General features: G+C 47.1%; 1 protein-coding gene across 15 annotated transcripts in view; it reads left to right on the top strand.

The window, feature by feature from the left end:
* LINGO1 (leucine rich repeat and Ig domain containing 1) overlaps window positions 1-18,189 on the top strand; it is a 3,157,620-nt gene that overhangs the window by 629,567 nt on the left and 2,509,864 nt on the right. For 3 of the 15 annotated variants that reach the window (XM_069222189.1, XM_069222182.1, XM_069222192.1), the window contains exon 4: window positions 15,567-15,674. The exons of the other annotated variants lie outside the window; for them this stretch is intronic. The gene's annotated coding sequence lies outside the window, so the exon portion shown is untranslated. The remainder of the gene's footprint in view (window positions 1-15,566; window positions 15,675-18,189) is intronic. 15 annotated transcript variants of the gene reach the window in all.

The following is an 18,189-nucleotide window of genomic DNA, read 5'->3' on the forward strand; positions in this document are numbered from 1 at the left end:
AAAGTTGCCAAGTGGAACAAGTGAAGCGCTAATTTCTTATACCACACATAAGACTTACGAGCAGCAGTGTAAGGTTCTAACCTCTGATCTACTCTATCAACACCACCCATGTGCTTATTATAGTCTAAGATGCACACAGGTTTGCGCACTTCGGCAACCTGACCCCAAACAGCCACAGGTGAAGTACTCTCATCATGGATGGTGCTTAGCATGTATACATCCCTCTTGTCTACAAATTTCAGAGCTAGCAGCTCATCATTCCGCAAGGCACTGCACTGTCCCTTCTCAAGTTTTTTACAGACAAGCTCTTTTGGATAGCCTTTCCGATTAGAGCGGATTGTGCCACAAGCAACAGTGTCCACTCTGAACAACTCCTTGAACAACCGAACTCCAGTGTAGAAGTTATCTACATATAAATGGTGACCTTTGTTAAACAGTCGTCTACCAAGTTCCCACACAATTTTCTCACTAACTCCAAAAGTGGGAGGACAACCAGGGGGGTCAATATTGGAATCCCTACCAGTGTAGACCCGGAAATTATAAACATATCCTGTACTACTTTCTGACAGCATATACAATTTAATTCCATACCGTGCCCTCTTGCTAGGAATGTACTGCCTAAAAACCAAACGACCCTTGAACAGGACCAAAGACTCATCTACAGATATTTCTTTCCCTGGAACATAGATCTCTGAAAACCGATCTACCAAATGATCAAGGACAGGTCTAATCTTAAAAAGACGGTCAGAATCAGGATGATCTTGTGGCAAGGCTAAAGCATTATCTACAAAATGCAACATCCGAAGAAGAAGCTCATACCGGTTACGACTCATGATGGCAGGAAATATAGCAGTTGCCATCAAGGGACTAGTAGACCAATATGAAGACAGCGACGGCTTCCTTATCAGCCCCATCAAAAAAGTTAAACCCAAGAACTTTTTCAACTCTTCCAGATTTGTGGGAATCCACCGGCTAGCTCTAGAGTGTGGCCTAAGTCTGGCAGCGTTGTCCCTCAAAAACTGCTCTGCATACAAATTAGTCTGCTCAACAATCTCTTCCAAAAATATATCGTCCATAAACAACTCAAAAAAGTTGACGGGCAAAAAGTTTTCCGTATTAACTCGACACCCTGGAAAAACAGTAAACGCAGGCAACTGTGGCTGCTCCATGTTTGGTGCAACCCATGCGTCAGGTCTTCCAATGGGAAGCCTTTCAGCCGCTGGCTCCTGCACCATTGGCACATCACTGTCCTCCTCTAAAACAGGCCCTTCATCAGCACTGAGAGTGGCTTCATCATCAGATGATTCATCTCTGACAGAAAATTCACTTCCAGAATCCTGCACTTCCTCCTCTGCCTCAGATGCAGAGTCAGTCTCATATTCATGGTCAGAAGATGACTCAAAAAGCACACTAACAACCTGCTGAGCGGTCATCCTACGGCTGGCCATGATCCTTCCTACAAAAATTAACTGGACAAATACACCACCAACAACCAGCACTGTGTAAGATAAGTAACAAAGTATAGGTTTATCACTAAGAATTATAAACTCAAAAACTATACTGCTCACTTGCCTGAAAAAGCTTGACTCACCAGCAACTACTCTGCACAGCCACAGCAATCACCAACGATATCCCACTAAAAAGAGAAAAAAAAAAAGCAAATTAGACATAAGACAACACAATAATCATTGTGCATAACTCTAAGGACAATTTCACACACAATCCTGCATTCAGTACACCACCTACAAACATGTCATTCATGCATTGCAACAATACTCACTTGGAGTAAATTTATTTACTTACCTAAAACATGCAACTACGCAAACCGCAGGACAACTACTGCCAAAACTGCAACAAGCCACAGCAAAGTCAGCAAAAGCTTTGAACTAGAACAAAAAGGAGAAAAACTGTTATTATCATAAAAGCAAATACTTCGCCAGTTGACAAACACTCCGCCACTAACCATTTTTTCATTTTCCCTTGTGTCTAGTCTTCTCTGCTTGGGGGAAGATGGGCCTAAAAAAAAATAGGCCTATCTACCCCCAAGGGGAGGGGGCAGAAATCGCCCAGATTACATTGCACCCTTTGGGGGGGGCGACCCTTGCCCAAGGGGCCACACCCCCACACAAAGCACACACACACACACATATAGTATCCCTGGCGCTATGGGGATTCTGCCCCCCTTGGGGACAGAAAGGCCTAAAAAATAGGCATATCTGCCCCCAAGGGGGGCAGAACTGCCCAATAATACATATGGGCCCCTGGGGCCGACCCTTGCCCAAGGGGCCGCCCCCCAACACAAATAAAAAAAAAAAACAACAATAAAATCCCTGGGGTCTAGTGGCTTTCTGCCCCCCTTGAGGACAGATTGGCCTAAAAATAAGGCCAATCTGCCCCCAAAGGGGGCAGAAACGACGATAAATACATTGCCCCCCCAGGGGGAGCGACCCTTGCCCAAGGGGCCAACCCCCAACACAAAGCACACATACAAAACATAATATTTCTGGCGCTATTGGGATGGCCTAAAAAAAATAGGCCTATCTGTCCCCAAGGGGGGCAGAACTGCCCAAAAATGCTTGTGGGCCCCTGGGGGCGACCCTTGCCCAAGGGGCCGCCCCCCAACACAAAAAATAAAAACCAACAATAAAATCCCTGGTGTCTAGTGGCTTTCTGCCCCCCTTGGGGGCAGATCGGCGTAAAAATAGGGCCAATCTGCCCCCAAGGGGGGCAGAAACGACGATAAATACATTGCGCCCCCGGGGGGAGCGACCCTTGCCCAAGGGGCCACCCCCCAACACAAAGCACACATACAAACATATCTTTCTGGCGCTATTGGGATTCTGCCCCCCTTGGGGGCAGAAAGGCCTAAAAAAAATAGGCCTCTCTGCCCCCAAGGGGGGCAGAACTGCCCAAAAATACATGTGGGCCCCTGGGGGCGACCCTTGCCCAAGGGGCCGCCCCCGAACACAAAAATAAAAACCAACAATAAAATCCCTGGTGTCTAGTGCCTTTCTGCCCCCCTTGGGGGCAGATCGGCCTAAAAATAGGGCCAATCTGCCCCCAAGGGGGGCAGAAACGACGATAAATATATTGCGCCCCCGGGGGGAGCGACCCTTGCCCAAGGGGCCACCCCCCAACACAAAGCACACATACATACATACCATTTCTGGCGCTATTGGGATTCTGCCCCCCTTGGGGGCAGAAAGGCCTAAAAAAAATAGGCCTCTCTGCCCCCAAGGGGGGCAGAACTGCCCAAAAATACATGAGGGCCCCTGGGGGCGACCTTTGCCCAAGGGGCCGCCCCCCAACACAAAAAATAAAAACCAACAATAAAATCCCTGGTGTCTAGTGGCTTTCTCCCCCCTTGGGGGCAGATCGGCCTAAAAATAGGGCCAATCTGCCTCCAAGGGGGGCAGAAACGACGATAAATACATTGCGCCCCCGGGGGGAGCGACCCTTGCCCAAGGGGCCACCCCCCAACACTAATAAGCACACACACAGAGAAATCCCTGGTGTCTAGTGGGCATTCCTGCTGCCTGATCGCATCGCGATCGGGCAGCAGGAATGCTCAAAGAGACATCGAGGGAAAGGAAAACCCTTTCCTTTCCCTCGATGCCTCTCTCAGAGCACCCCCACCCCGCATGAAGGTAAAATACTCACCTTCTCCCTTAGGCGCGCTGGAAGCAAATGGCTTCCAGCGCGTCTTTCCCCCTTTCCATGAAATCAGCGCGCGATCGGGGGTGTTGGGGGGCGGCCCTCGGGGGAAGCGCTAGCGCTTCCCCCGACTGCCAGTCCCAGGACGTAATGGTTACGTCCATGGCGCCACACGGGCGCTGCCATGGATGTAACCATTACGTCCCTGGCGGGGAAGGGGTTAATTCAACAAACCGGGCTCAGACCTCCAAAGAGTGATTTGTAAAAGGAACATTCTGGGCTGGAAAAGTTGTGTCCCTGTGACATTAAGCCATGTTGAGCCAACAGGGTGGCTAAAAGGCCAGTGATCTGCAGGTTATGAGTTTGAATTCTGGTATGGCCAACTGTTCCTTCCAACCTTCAAGAGGTTTGTACTTGAGTATGAATAAATTGGGTAACAGTAGCACCTGTTAGCTATAGCCTTTAGAAACTGTAGAAGTTAAGCATCATTTGCTATATGAAATAAGCTATTATTTTTTATATACCTGCTAATATTGCTTTTCCTATGAGTATTGTTTTATTATTAACATACTGTATTTTTATGGAAACATTTTATTTAAGAAACGTAAAGCGATAATCCAGGACAATAAACAAAATGGATTCTATCATGATTAGTCCAGTAGAAAGCTGATGAAAGAATCCTCCCAATCACTGAAATTTGGGAACTATAGGACTGCAAGACTCGGAAAAAGAGTTGAAACATAGCCTCATCCCATAGTTATGGGTTGTCTACCAGGCAGCTTGTCTGAATGTGAAAGGCCTATTGTGAGCTTACAGTGGGTTTAGAGACTGCCCATTGCTTACCATTGGCTTGTTTTATTGTCACTCTAATTTTCTTGCTTTTTTCGTGTTACCTTGTTTAGGCTTTCCTTTCTTTTATTGTTTGTTCCTCCCTTCGAGCATGTTTTCATTACGTGTTACCTTCCACTGCAGGTACAACGTTTTCTGTTAGATTAACACTGTCTTCCTGTGAACGTCTTTCCATTCCACTCCTACTCGCTGCGCTCCATGCTCCTTTTTCTTGCTTCTCCCTCATCTTCTTCTGTGTTGCGCTCACATTGGGTGCTTCTTAACCACCCATCCCCCCCAAGTGTTGCTTATTCGCTTTAATGTTTCTCCCTGTAGTTCTAGGTTCCCCTGTCAATGGCCTGCTCCCTATTGTTCTCCCGTCTCCCTCTGTCCGTGCCTACCTCTTCCCATCCTCCTACTCCCTATTGCTGCCACCCTCAATCTGTGGTCTTTTTAAAAAAAAAATCTAAATCTTTTTTTGAAGCAATGCAAGTAGCATATGACTGCTGGCGCATCTGCCTTAAAAGAGATTTTGCCTTCTTTTTCGTTCATTTACTGATCCATTTTGGATTGGTAAATAAAAAACACATTTTAAAAACTACCCACTTTATTTTGTAGGCAGGCATTCATGCATAATAGAGTATGTCCACACCTACATTGTGACATTGCCACAACCATGTCATCGCACTATTTTTTTTTTTTTTAGCTTTTTGCCAAGCTACAGATCATCTTACTGATTCTGTACTGCATGGCTAAAAGACATTGACAAGCCGAAAGTGGAGACTTATTGGTTTTGCCAGTGCTTTTTTAAAAAAAAAATGAAAATTTTTAAATATACAGATTCTAATTCAATGACTATTGGGGATGAGTAAGGTGGTGTCCATCAAATGTCTCAGAGGCAAAATTAGAAACAAATAGAAATCAGTCCGGCTCTTTAGTTATATGGAATTAGAGTAGGAGGGGATCCACCCCTCTCAGGAAAGAACTTTAGATTTTGGAACATGAAGGAGGATGACATACACAGCACTGTAGACCTACTTTGATGCCAAGTAGGAAATGTATTCAGAAGGATTTGGCATCTGTTAGACTTGGCATCCTTGGTGTGATCTCCCCTAACTTTTTGCCTCTGTTCCCCAGGTTGTTGATGTGTGCTGGACTCTATTTTTGCTGTTTTTGTTACTATGGGCACTTTACCACTGCTATCAGTGTTAAAGTGCAAGTGCTCCTATGTAAAATCTATGTGTAATTTGTTTTCCATGATTGGCATATTTGATTTACTGGTAAGCCCCTAGTACAGTGCACTAGAGGCGCCCAGGGCCTGTAAATCAAATGCTATTAGTGGGCCTGCAGCACTGGTTGTGCCACCCACATTAGTAGCCCTGTAACATGGCTCAGACCTGCTACTGTAGTGTCTGTTTGCAGTTTTAAACTGCCAATTCGACTTGGCAAGTGTACCCACTTGCCAGGCCTAAACCTTCCCTTTTTATACATGTAAGGCACCCCTAAGGTAGGCCATGGGCAGGGTGGAGTAAAAGGTGGGACATGTACTTATGTGGTTTACATGTCCTACCAGTGAAATACTGCCGAATTTTGTTTTCACTGTTGCAAGGCCTATCTCTCTCATAGGTTAACATGGGGGCTGCCTTTAAATATTGTTATGGAGCAGATAGACATGTGGAGTTTGGGGTCTCTAGACTCACAATTTAAAAATACATCTTTTAGTGAAATAGGTTTTTAGATTTTGTGTTTGAAAATGCCACTTTTAGAAAGTAGGGGGTTTCTTGTTTAAACCATTCTGTGACTGTTTGTTTGTGGATTCCCTGTCTGGGTCAGTTTGACAGCTGGGCTGTTGGCTCCTCTCTCTAGACAGTGACACAAAGGGAGCTGGGGTGTAGCCTGCATATCCTGATGAGCCATCTGTGCTAGGAGGGAGTAGAGGAGTGGTCACTTACACCTGAAAGGGCTGTGTCTGCACTCACACAATGCAGTCTCCAACCCCCTAGTTTGTGTCTGGAGCCTGGCCTGGGCAAGGCAGGATCTCACAAACAAGAGAGACTTTCCTTTGAAGTAGGCCTCCCTCAAAGGCAGAAAGGGGTATAAGAAGAGCATCCAAAACCCCCGAAAATTAGATTACTTCTGGAACCAAGAGGAACCTCTGCACCGGAGAAGAGCTGGATAAGCTGGAGGAGGAGTACTGCCCCTTTGCCTGTGACTGTGCTTTGCTGGGTTGGCCTGCAGTAGCTGCTTCTGCCTGAGAGATGGCAAAGACTGACTTTTGTGTGACTTCCCATTGGTGAAGAATCTCCAAGGACTTGAACTGAGCTTGCCTCCTATTGAAGTCTCAGGGACAACAAAGACTTCTCTCTGCCAGCACTTGGGCTTTCTGCTTAGAGTCCTGCCTGCGGAGTGGTGCCGTAGCCTGTCTCTGGGCCCTTGAAAGGTGGAGCTGGTGGAAAAGGACAGAAATCCACGCAAAGACTGCTGTGCTGGGAAACTTTCGACGCACCACCTGCTTCACGGATGAAAAACCACACGCCACTGGCCTCGTGGCTAAAATCAATCCTCTACCTGCGTCGCTGCTGGGAGATCGACGCAACGTGGTTACAGAAACGATGTGCAACACCCACAGCAGCTGCTGTTAACGGCATAAGCTCCCACACAGCGCGGTTTCTTGACACTGTGAGACTGGATTTCACGCAACATCTCTGGGTGCGGAAAATCAACACAAAGCCTGCCCGGACCCGAGATGCCCGTCTGGATCGATGCATCGCTCTCTTGCGGGAGAGAACAAACGACTCACGCCAACCCGTCCGGAGGAGGAGCGACACACACTCTAGCTTGCGAGTGAGAGATCAATGTATGCTGGCCTTTTCCGATGCACACTCGCCCGTGCAGTTTTATTTTGATGCTACCTAGGTACTTTTGTACGCTAAAAACGTTCTCACTGTTTTCTAAAGGATTTAAGACTCTTTTGCTTTTTAAATTCATAACTTGGCTTGTGTATGTTGGATTTTTGTTGTTTTGGTTAGGTAAATATCTATTTTTCTAAAGCTGTGTTGTGTCATTTTGTAGTGTTTTCACTGAGTTACTGTGTGTGTTAGTACAAATACTTTACACCTTGCTTCTGAAGTTAAGCCTGCCTGCTCGTGCCAAGCTACCAAGGTTGTGAGCGGGGGCTAACTGAGGGTGATTCTCCTTTACCCTGACTAGAGTGAGGGTCCTTGCTTGGACAGGGGGTAACCTGACTGTCAACCAAAGACCCCATTTCTAACAGCATCCAATCACTAATAGAGAAAATATGTGCATTGAGTTGAGCCATTTGGTAGCAGCCACTGCTAGATTATCTGAAAGCTTCAGTTATACAACGCTGCACCTCCCAAAGATGAACCCCTTTTTCCTATTGTTATAAAGTAGTGATGACGCAAAATATATGTTATACCATTCTGCGTTACAGAAGGGACATGAAAATGTAATTGACAATGCATATATTGTGTGTTCAGTAGTATTAATGTAGGATGAAGTGCCTCAATCACATTATCGATGGTATATTCACTGTACTGAAATAGAAGTCTATATTCATGTGTGTTTTAATGTGTGACTTTAACAGGTTGAATTATGAAATAAGTACATATTCATGTAACTCTGATGATGATACTACGATGTAATTGCATATAATCTCTTTCATTTATGAGCCATGTATTCGTTATAATTGAAAGATGCATTTGTGATGTATTCAAAATGTGCATTACGTCTAAAGTTAACATGATTGTAGGCCTGAAATGTTTAATTTCTAGTGTTACCCTTCAAAGTGAAGCTTTACTTGTGTTTTAATATTTTTGGCTGTGGGTGCGTTTGTGTGTCTACAATTAATGAAAGGCATTTTGTGTGTCTTAGGTAGTGGATACAGGAGAATACTTTGGCAAGGATAAGAGGCGCGCCAAACTCCTGTTCGTGTGCCTTGCAAAAAGAGTCATTCAAGGTCACGCGGATATCCAGATCACGTGATGTGAGGATTGATAGGAGTTGCTAGTATATAAGTACTGGGACGAATGACGTGTTCCAGCTCTGTCCCGAGGCATACATAGGGGCATTACAAAAGAATGGCCATTAATCGTACCTACGAACAATAGTGACATTAAGATGCTACTCGGGGCTCAGCTACTGCTCAGAACCCAGACGCTGTTCACAACTTTTATTTGTCCCATAAGTCGGTCCTGTGCAGAAATTGGGTACTAAACCATAACTCATCTTTTATTGGACGGAACACAGACCTCATTATGTAAGGGTTTTTATTAAGGCTAAGCTAGCAGACAAACAGGATATCCTTCACCACTAAATGTATGCCCAGTCCATAATGGCGGGAGAAAAAACAAAATCCCGCTGGACCACAGTGAGTGTCAGGAGTCCATTCCGGGAGGGTCTTGGAGACCTTTTCAGGAGGGAGCTGTTGGAGACCTTTTCAGGAGGGAGCTATTGCCCACCTACTTAGACAAGTAAATTTCCATCGATCCTGTACAAGAACTCCAGAAGTGAAATGGTCCATTTTAAAACCTGAGTGAGCAAAATAGGATTTTTTTTCGTCTCTCCCACTCTAGCAGTACGACCAAAGCAGTGATACGTTTTAGCCACATCGTCAAGAAAACTGGACAAAATGACTGCACTGAGCACAACGTGAGCACCAACTGAGCACAAGAGAGCTCTCTAGTCGACATTTTTCGGAGACACTATGGTGGGAATATAGCAGTTGTCTTTTTCTGCTGCTTGTGATTTTGAACATTCGTTTTTGGTTTTAATTTGTTATAATTCCCCACGTTTACCCACGTAAGTGCGGCCTGGCTCATTTTAGAATTATACGGTCCCTCCCCCCCTCCCCGCCTCAGCGCTTCCTTCTGAGGCCTTGTGAGGTGACACGCAAGGGATCCTTTCCGTCCTCGTGCTGCTGGCAGCTGCGCGCCCTCCGTCTGGAGCCTCAGTGCCCCATCCCGCCTTTCGGGGCCCGTGCATATATGCACCTGCGTGCCCCTCTTGGAAGCCCTGCTAATGAAACCTGATAATTGCAGACAGTGCAGGGAGATAAGTGCTTTGGATAGAAGTGAATGCCACCTGCATCCTCGCAGAAGCAATTAGTAGCTGGTGTGAACCTTTAAGCTGTTTACAGAAGCGCAACTGCTGTGCCATGCAGGCTCTTAGCGTACTTGGGCATAGGGATGCCGGGAACGTAGAAGGACTTCACAGACAGACAGCTTCGGAATTAGATGAGGCTATTACGCATTACCACGGCTTGTTATGCAACTTTCTTTTGCGATGCACTAGGAAGCTATGACCGGCTCCATCCGACCCGAGGCAGGGCCCGTCCTGTGACTGAGATGGACCTGTGAGAACTATCTTCAAAAGATGGGCAAACCTAGCGTTCCTTGCTTTGTCCCACCAGCTGATGGCCTGCATCACTCGGTCAGAAGCTCCTAGTAGTGTAACTCAGGGGAACATAGGGTTTGTGGTTCTTTACAGCTGACCAGTCCATTCCTACCTGACGTGACAAAGCTGAACCCATTTGCTCCCTGTGTTTTTGCTCTCCTGCACAAGGTTCTATGCAGCTCTATATTAGAGAAAGCAGCAAAGCTGAAAAGAAAGCTATTCGATTCGCAGACTGCAATATTCCCGGAATACCTACTGCCACATTTGTCCCCCACAGCCAGATTTGCAGGATATTTCTGATCACACTAGGTTCAGTGCAGAAACTGGGAATAGCCCTGATGTTTAATATTGTGGCCAGGTAATGTTGAGTTCAAAGGATACAAGCCACCGTTGCTGGTTGAGTCACATGAAGGTGTTGGTGCAAGAGGTGGCGATGATTTCTGGCACTGACTGTGTTCACGATGCATTCTGTGATGTCTAATTATCCCTGCGCTGAACCTGCTTATGTCCAAGTCTGTCTTGTGATTACCCTCTATGGTTCTCCTTCTTCAATGAAATCGTACCGATATTTATTTATATTTTATGTTTAGTTGGTGGTTGTTTCTTTGGGTGCTCATGCTACATTAAGACCAGGGCAGGTCACATTTCGTGAACTGGATGCATAGAAAAAAACGCAAACAAAGCAGTAACATTGGCTAAAGCTGTTTCCAAATGGGTTTTGCATTTCTTATAACTCACGCCTAGCCATGGTCAGGTTCAGGCCAGGGTTCTGAAGTGTCAGGTGCAGTTCGTTTCGGCCCTCTGGGCCTAGTATTTCAATAATTCTACCACTGTACAGTTTTAGAGTGAATGTTGCTGTGTTGGCAGTTAATATTGCCATCTGTTGCAGATGTCTGCTCGGAGCTGGTGCTTTCACAATTTTTTGAGGTGGTTACATTTTGGGGTTCGTGCCATTTGAGACAGGTGCACGGTATTTAAGGGTCCGTGTGGTATCATCACAATGCTTGAATCAAGTAATCACTCAGTAAACTTCTACACAGTAAAGCTTCCAAACCAATTCAGCAGAATTAAAAAAGTATTTCATGGCTATAGACAAAAATGACAAATAATTGAATCGGTCATTTAAGAGAGACAGAGTATCAAAGTAACAGCTCCATTCCACAATCCTACATTCTGCCTGGGCATTCAATGAAAGTTGCTATGCGTTACTCAATAGTCGGCATCTGGGCATCTTCCCAGTTAAAGCTCAGTCTTTGATGCTGACAATAGAGTCTTTGCCTTCCATTGAAGAGTCCCCTTCAAGATACCAACCCACGAGTGGGATTTGGTTTTCCCACTCACTTCAAGCTGCGGCCATTAAGCTTGACAAAGACCAGTCCAAGATCAGTGCAGAGCAATTGATCTTGACAACTGGATTGGTTCCAAAGAGAGTTATTTTTATGACCTTTGTTGTCCGTGGGAGGAGGTGGGGTGGGGGGGGGGGGAGCAACAGGTGATTAGCAGACTCTGATCATCCTTTACAACACACATAGCTCTTTGTGTGGGCAGTCACAACTCTTTGCCACTGTTCCAGCAGTCTCTCTTCTGTTTACAACTTCTGTACAGTGTACATGCTTGGTCTGAATGTCTTCCTGAGGTCTTCAGACTTCCAACCCTGTTCTATGTCTTCAGAGCAGTCTTAAGACTTAGCTTAATTGGCTAACAAACCCCCAACCACTTCTTTCTGGTTTTGGGATCTGTGCTCAGTTCTTGCCCTGCGCTTGGCAGACTGACCAGCTCCATGACGTGATGTTAGTCAGTGTAATCCAAAGCGTCAACGTCAAACACCATCAGATATAGTTAATGTAGCAGAGGCATGAGGATGTCCCTACTCTGATCCTCCTTGGTTTGATACAGAATTCTTACTTATAGTTAAAAGTCTGCAAAGCGAATGGTCGCTTCAAAGCTATTCTAAATATCACACCACTTAACAGTTAGAATGGGATGCCATTTACATTCATTCCCTCCCATGGTAAAGCGATGCTGCTCGATTTCATCACCTAAGAAACTAAGCTCTTTGGAAAAACAGTACTACTCTATATATTGTCTTCTCAATCTTATATAATGAATCATTGAAAGGTGTAGCTTGGCGCCAGGCTTGCACTAGCCTCCTCTGTACATGTTCCCAGCTTGTCTGCTGTAGGAGGCTGGCCTGGCTTGTAGTGGGTACCAGAGGTACTTACACCTTGTGCCAGGTCCAGTTATCCCTTATTAGTGTAGAAGAGGTGTTTCTAGCAGCTTAGACTGATAGAAGGTAGCTATAGCAGAGCAGCTTAGGCTGAACTAGGAGACATGCAAAGCTCCTACTATACCACTGGTGTCATATGCACAATATCATAAGAAAACACAATACACAGATATACTAAAAATAAAGGTACTTTATTTTTATGACAATATGCCAAAAGTATCTCAGTGAGTACCCTCAGTATGAGGATGTCTAATATACACAAGATATATGTACACAATACCAAAACTATGCAGTAATAGCAAAAGGAAGTAATGCAAGCAGTGTAAAGTTACAATAGATTGCAATAGGAGCACATAGGTATAGGGGCAACACAAACCATATACTCCAAAAGTGGAATGCGAACCACGAATGGACCCCAAACCTATGTGAGCTTGTAGAAGGTCCCTGGGACTGTAAGAAAACAGTGAGGGTTAGAAAAATAGCCCACCCCAAGATCCTGTAAGGTAGGTGTAAAGTGCACCTACAACCCCCAGAGAGCACAGAAGTCGTGATAGGGGGATTCTGCAAGGAAAACCAACACCAGCAATGCAACAACAGTGGATTTCCGGACCTGAGTACCTGTAAGACAAGGGGACCAAGTCCAAGAGTCGCGACAGTGTCGAGAGTGGGCAGGAGCCCAGAAAATGCCAGCTGAGGGTGCAAGGAAGCTGCCACCGGATGGAAGAAGCTTTGTGTTCTGCAAGAACGAAGAGGACTAGGAACTTCCCCTTTGGAGGATGGATGTCCCACATCGTAAAGAAGCTTGCAGAGGTGTTCCCACGCAGAAAGACCGCAAACAGGCCTTGCTAGCTGCAAGGGTCGCAGTTAGGGTTTTTGGATGCTGCTGTGGCCCAGGAGGGACCAGGATGTCGCCACTTGAATGAGGAGACAGAGGGGGCACCCAGCAAGTCAGGGAGCCCTCACAGAAGCAGGCAGCACCCGCAGAAGTACCGGAATAGGCACTTAGAATGGGAGTGAACCAGAGTCCACCCGAAGTCAGAAAAGGGAGTCCCACGACGCCGGAGGACAACTCAGAAGGTTGTGCACTGCAGGTTAGAGTGTCGGGGACCCAGGCTGTGCACGAAGGAAATCCTGGAAGAGTGCACAGGAGCCGGAGCAGCTGCAAATCACGCGGTACCCAGCAATGCAGTCTAGCGTGGGGAGGCAAGGACTTACCTCCACCAAACTTGGACTGAAGAGTCACTGGATTGTGGGAGTCACTTGGACAGAGTTGCTGAGTTCCAGGGCCCACGCTCGTCGTGCTGAGAGGGGACCCAGAGGACCGGTGATGCAGTCTTTTGTTGCCTGCGGTTGCAGGGGGAAGATTCCGTCGACCCACAGGAGATTTCTTCAGAGCTCCTGGTGCAAGAAGGAGGCAGGCTACCCCCAGAGCATGCACCACCAGGAAACAGGTGAGAAAGCCGGCAGGATGAAGCGATACAGGGTTGCAGTAGTCGTCTTTGCTACTTTGTTGCGGTTTTGCAGGCGTCCTGAGCAGTCAGCGGTCGATCCTTTGGCAGAAGGTGAAGAGGGAGATACAGAGGAACTCTGGTGAGCTCTTGCATTCGGTATCTGAAGAATTCCCCAAAGCAGAGACCCTAAATAGCCAGAAAAGGAGGTTTGGCTACCTAGGAAGGAGGATAGGCTAGTAAGAAAGGTAAGAGCCTATCAGAAGGAGTCTCTGACGTCACCTGCTGGCCCTGGCCACTCAGAGCAGTCCAGTGTGCCAGCACACCTCTGAATCCAAGATGGCAGTGGTCTGGGGCACGCTGGAGGAGCTCTGGGCACCTGCCCTGGGAGGTGCAGGTCAGGGGAGTGGTCACTCCCCTTTCCTTTGTCCAGTTTCACGCCAGAGCAGGGCTGAGGGATCCCTGAACCGGTGTAGACTGGCTTATGCAGAGATGGGCACAATCTGCACCCATCAAAGCATTTCCAGAGGCTGGGGAGGCTACTCCTCCCCAGCCCTGACACCTATTTCCAAAGGGAGAGGGTGTAACACCCTCTCTCAAAGGAAGTCCTTTGTTCTGCCTTCCTGGGCCAGGCCTGGCTGGACCCAGGAGGGCAGAAACCTGTCTGAGGGGTTGGCAGCAGCAGCAACTGCAGTGAAAACCCTGGAAAGGCAGTTTGGCAGTACCCAGGTTCTGTGCTAGAGACCCGGGGGATCATGGAATTGTCACCCCCAATGCTAGGATGGCATTGGGGTGACAATTCCATGATCTTAGACATATTACATGGCCATATTCGGAGTTACCATTGTGACGCTGTACATAGGTAGAGACCTATGTACAGTGCACACGTGTAATGGTGTCCCCGCACTCACAAAGTCCGGGGAATTTGCCCTGAACGATGTGGGGGCACCTTGGCTAGTGCCAGGGTGCCCTCACACTAAGTAACTTTGCACCCAACCTTCACCAGGTGAAGGTTAGACATATAGGTGACTTATAAGTGACTTAAGTGCAGTGGTAAATGGCTGTGAAATAACGTGGACGTTATTTCACTCAGGCTGCACTGGCAGGCCTGTGTAAGAATTGTCAGATCTCCTTATGGGTGGCAAAAGAAATGCTGCAGCCCATAGGGATCTCCTGGAACCCCAATACCCTGGGTACCTCAGTACCATATACTAGGGAATTATAAGGGTGTTCCAGTATGCCAATGTGAATTGGTGAAATTGGTCACTAGCCTGTTAGTGACAATTTGGAAAGTAGAGGGAGCATAACCACTGAGGTTCTGGTTAGCAGAGCCTCAGTGAGACAGTTAGGCATCACACAGGGAACACATACATGTAGGCCACAAACTTATGAGCACTGAGGTCCTGGCTAGCAGGGTCCCAGTGACACATAACAAACATACTGACAACATAGGGTTTTCACTATGAGCACTGGGCCCTGGCTAGCAGGATCCCAGTGAGACAGTGAAAACACCCTGACATATACTCACAAACAGGCCAAAGGTGGGGTTAACAAGGCTAGAAAGAGGCTACTTTCTCACATCTGCCACGTGCAACCATCCATAATCATCGATAAGGGAACATGCACGACCCTCTCTCCTCAGCACTCGATCGATGCTGTCTCATTCTAAAGTAATACAAACACATCTATTTACATTATTTTTTTTACATTCAGTGACAAACTACTGTTTTAGTTCGATGTAATATGAGCACACACCATCCAAATAGTCTAAAAATATGTTGAATAAAAAAATTACTCTGTTATAAAAAGTGAAAGAACCATCCTTCTAGAACCACCCTTCTAATTCTGTCAGGGTATTCGCATTTTTCACTAACAATCACTAATTCATTTTTCAAAAATGCCAAGAATCAATTTAAAAAATAGCTCACAATCTTATCTAACTATTCACGGTATTTAAGGGTGTCCTCCTCTTTCTTTTTGTATGATGAACACAGATACCTCCGAACACGTCAATCTTCCATTCGGGACTCCACGTGATTAAGTCAGGACAGTCAATTTCATTTATAGCAGCTTTAAAGCACCAGACGTTTCCAGGATAACAAGTAATAAACTCGTTTTTTTGAATGAACTTCTATGTTATACTGTATGGATGGTACATGTGTATTTTATACTTTCATTGAAAACTTGAATTATGTCCGTATTTGTGAAAATGTATTTAAACAGATGCAGTTGTAATAATTTAGAATATCGCTGTATTTGAATTTAGTATGTTTTCATAATCATAATATATGTTTAGGTAAGGCAGATTATGGCCCTCATTCTGACCTTGGCGGTCGGCGGAGAGGCGGCGGTCGGACCGCGAACAGACCGGCGGTATTAAAAATGGCATTCTGACCGCGGCGGTCACCGCCGCGACCGACCGCCACTTCCCCACTCCGACAGCCACGGCGGTCATGACCGAGGGGCTGGAGTCTGCGCACTCCGGTCCGGCGGTCGACCCAAGACCGCCAACGGTATCATGACCCTGCTTACCGCCGCGGTTTCTGGCGTTCGGGACCCGCCATGCGAACCATGGTGGTAGGCACTATCGGGGCCAGGGAATTCCTTCCCTGGACCTGATAGGGGTCTCCCCCACCCCCCACTACCCCCCCCGAGTCCTCCCCCCACACCCTCCACCCCCCTGCCACCCCCCAGAGGTGGTACAAACCCCCTCCCCACCCCACCCCGACATGCACATACACGCACCCCGACATGCACACACCCCCAACATGCACATATACACACCCCCTACACACACACATACACAACGGGGACACATACCCGCACACATACATGCCGACATGCGCACCCGCCGAACTACACACATTGCCCATAGGCACAGCAGCACTCCCCGCCCGCATGCACGCACTCACACACCCCCTCTACACACTCACACGCACACCCCCATGCACGCACACATCACACAACACCCCCCCACCCCCTCCCCTCACGGACGATCAACTTACCTTGTGCGTTGGTCCTCCGGGAGGTGACAGGAGCCATGGGGAGGTGACCGCCAACAGAAGACCGCCAACAGAAGACCGCCACACAGAAATGTGGGTCGTAATTCTGTGGGCGGTGTTCTGCTGGCGTGGCGGTGGAGGTTGACCAGTCTCCACTTTCCCGCCGACCGCCAGTGTGGCTGCTGGCGGTTTTCCGGCGGAACGCTCCCAGCGGTCAGAATGCGCACAGCGGCATACCGCCGCGGTCGGCGGTCTTCACCGCGGCGGTAACTCGGCGGTCTCGCGAAAAGACCGCCAAGGTCAGAATGAGGGCCTATGTGTCCCTAAGAAACGAAATAAGTGCATCTACATGCAAAAACACGCACTTTATTTCGATCACTCTTCACGTTTTAACGGAGTTAGATGAAATTAGAACATGGTTGGTGATTTCTCAATACCCAGAAACCGAATGCTAGCAGAATCTAGCATAGAAACCAGAAGGCATCCATGCAAAAAGTCGATTTTTCTACAATTTTAATGACTTTGCAATGGATACTTTTGCCCATCCATAATATGTACACGCATATATAACCTTCCAGTTCCTCAATGAAGTTGCCAGCATGCTCCAGAATGTTGGAGGTGCACTCTAGGAAACCCCCGCACTTACATCTTCTGAAATACGACCAGAAGCTTTTCAAAATAATGAAAGGAGCAGCACTCCCTAAGCACCTGGCAGGAAATTATTTTATTTGGTCAGGCACAATCAACATGTTTCGGCTCCTTCGTGGCCTTGTTTACAACAAATTTCATTTGAAAGGAAGTTGTAGAATTCATTGACTCAAGGGTTACAGCGCTTGTGGAGTTATACATATTACTTTGTTTACTCGCACAAAACCATAAAAATTCAGCAGTTATAGTTAGTTATTTCAAGTAACAATAACTCGCACCCTAAGGTAACTATAAGGTAACTATAACTCACGCCCTCGCAATGCACTGCTAATTACCCCAGATAGTACAACACTCAACACAATTAGCAGTCAAATTATTGAAGAAAAAACTGTGCATGGTGGGGGTGCAAGTTATAGTTACTTGAAATAACTCTAACTATAACCGCTGAATTTCTATGGTTTTGTGTGAACAAAAGCAGAATATATAATGTCCCTGTAACCTTTGGTTTTTCAAGTGAATCACTATGGCTTTTTGAATTCTATTATTACTGTCCCGGGGACCATCACCTCCCCAGGGCTTTACTGAAATATAATGCGGGGGCAGTGTGTGTCCCCTCTGCAGCTCCGCGGACCACCACCTACCAGGGCTTGTTTGCTTTTGAATGCAGAAGGGGACGCGCAGCCCCCTCGCAGCCCGGGGACCACCACCTCCCCAGGTCTTGTATGTATTTGAATCTGGGGGGGGGGGGCTGCTGGGGACCACCACTTTCACTGGGCAAACATGAAAAAAGAAAGAGGGCCCGTTACGGACCCCCGAGGACCGCTGATTGCAGTTGGAGGTGGGGGGGGGCGCATGTCCACCCTTGAGGAGCCACTGATAGCCTTGGGGACCGCCACCCTCTCCCCCCCCCAGGGCTGGCTCCTGCTATGTCCCAAGGTGCCCACGCCTAAGACATAGCTGTTTGCTT

Source organism: Pleurodeles waltl, chromosome 3_1 (assembly GCF_031143425.1).
Source record: "Pleurodeles waltl isolate 20211129_DDA chromosome 3_1, aPleWal1.hap1.20221129, whole genome shotgun sequence".
Lineage (NCBI taxonomy): Eukaryota > Metazoa > Chordata > Amphibia > Caudata > Salamandridae > Pleurodeles > Pleurodeles waltl.